General features: G+C 32.7%; 1 protein-coding gene across 2 annotated transcripts in view; it reads right to left on the bottom strand.

Moving 5' to 3' along the window:
• The window catches only part of FAM179B (family with sequence similarity 179, member B), a 132,180-nt gene that overhangs the window by 74,900 nt on the left and 54,964 nt on the right, over positions 1 to 2,316 (bottom strand). The gene's annotated exons all lie outside the window — the stretch shown is intronic.

Genomic DNA, 2,316 nt, shown 5'->3' on the forward strand with positions numbered 1-2,316 from the left:
CAAGATGGTAGAGAGAGGAGGTAGCTGATAGCAGCTGAGCTAGAAAGGACTGTAAAGTTACTAAGTCAGTTCATAGAGAAAAGATTCAAGAAATATTTGATGTTAAATTATAGAGAATTTCTGGAAGTAATACAGATATCTTTCTAAATTCTTAGTTTTGAAAGTTAATCCATAAAGTAAGACTCACAAAGATACTGGCTCTGGGTGGAAATGTTTTCTATTAATAGTTGACACTAATCTAAAAAGGTTTACTATAACATCATTCAGGAAATTTAGCTCAATTTGCTCTAATAGGTAATGGCAGAATATACGTGGAAACTTTTATTAGAAATACTGTATAATGTTTACATAATTGTTATTTTTATCTTCAGACAGTCTTTCTTCTGAGCATTGCATTGCCATTTTTGTTTTACAAATGAAACCATAATAAACTTGCAGGAATCACTTACTGAAATCAAAACAAATCCAAATATATAAAATCCTAAAAAATTAGCAACTTATTTTGAGAGAATGTTAAATTTAATTAACATTCAATAACAGCAGTGCTAAGTAGTAGTGTAAACTTGATCCTAGAAATACTTAAGTTACTTATTAAAAATACAGATTTCTAACAATGAAGATGAATTCAAGAGGTATGAGGTAGGGCCCCAGAATCTATAGGTGTTACATGCCCCCAGGTGATTCCTAGGATTAGGCAATTTGGGTAAACACTGAATATTGCATATAGAAGTATATGCTATTATAAGATCAATCACTCTATTGAAACTTAAATGACTCCCACAACTCACACAACTAGGGTTAAAAGGGAATTCAAATCCAGGTTTTCTACATCTTACTCTTTTCCATTTCCAAAGATACTCTTCCAAAAGATAGTTCCATTTTCACAAACTAGATACAACCTAGAAATCAGATGTCTCTTCAATCTTATATAAATACTTGTAAAATTATAAGTAGATTAGGATGATCAGCCTTAAAAAGCATTAAGGATAAGTTTATGTATTTCTTTGGGGTCTCTCCCTTTAGGGGAACAAATGTGTATTGAGTGCCCACTATGAAGCAGGTACATTATATATACTTAAATCTTCACTACCCTTCTCAAGGTTTATATTATCAGATCAGGAGCTAAGTTCCAAAGCAGTTAAATAATTTGCATAGTGTGAATACTATTATTAAATATCAAAGTAGGATTTCAGCTGGGATCTTTCAGACTCCAAAGCATGTATACACTGTTTTTGTGTGCCTAGTAGACTAGCTGTTTCTTTGTTAACATTAGTTTTGCACAAGCCAGTATACCAGGCACAACTGGTTAAGTCAGGCATCCATGATTATGACAGGCACATTGCAGGTAGTCAGAGGTAAATAATCTCTGGGGATCAAGAATCTGAGAGTTGAGGAAAAGTAAAATAATTGCTATACCATTATAATGCAAGATGCAATGGTATCACAAAAGAGGTAATAATCTTGTTTGTGAATCTAGGAAGGTTTCCTCGAGAAAGCAACTGAGCAGTTTTCAGAGCTGAATAAGGTGTGGTATGGATTCCAGATTTCAATCAGAAAAAAAAGTATATGCAATTGCAAAGAGACAGTATTGAAATGGTACTGAAGGTGGTCCAACTGGACCACCATTTAACTGGAGCACAAAGATACAAAGAGGAAAGTGAAAAATGAGGCTGAAGAGGTAGGCAGGTACCAGATCATGGGAAGATGTCCTGAATGAATATAGACTGGCCAATATAGTCAGATTTGCATTGTGGGGAATAGAATCTAAGTGAACGAAATTGAAGATAGTGAGAAAACTTAGGAGGCTAACTAGGTAAGAAAGGAGGAAGAATGTGAACGAAAGCCATGGTAAAGCTACGGGAATTAAAAAGAGGGGATGAAGTTAAGACATATTTAAGAGTAAGAAATTAAAAATCTTAGCAAACAATCACATATATGTATATCTTTTTAGGAAGGTAAGTATAATGTAAAATAAAGTAGCCTTAAAATCGTTAGAACTTTTATATTGAGATCATCATGTGAAACTAAATATCATATCCAAATTTGTTAGGATTCATTCACAGTTCAATATAGTTTTACTAATCACAAAGAAGAATCAATGTAGTTCCCACCTTAAATAGATAATGCTGCAAATAATGTTCTAATTGATTACTAATTACTAATTTATTTTCTGAGAAGTGATGTTATAAAATTAGAGACTTCCAGGATAGTTCACAAAAATTCTTAACACAAGATACATATGAAATTAATTACTAGTTAAATATTGTTTTTAGAGAAAACTGTCTTGTGATGCCCAGTAGTTCCGAAACTGTGCTG

This window comes from Propithecus coquereli, unplaced genomic scaffold, assembly GCF_000956105.1.
Source record: "Propithecus coquereli isolate 6110/MARCELLA unplaced genomic scaffold, Pcoq_1.0 Scaffold191, whole genome shotgun sequence".
In the NCBI taxonomy this organism is placed as follows: Eukaryota; Metazoa; Chordata; class Mammalia; order Primates; family Indriidae; genus Propithecus; species Propithecus coquereli.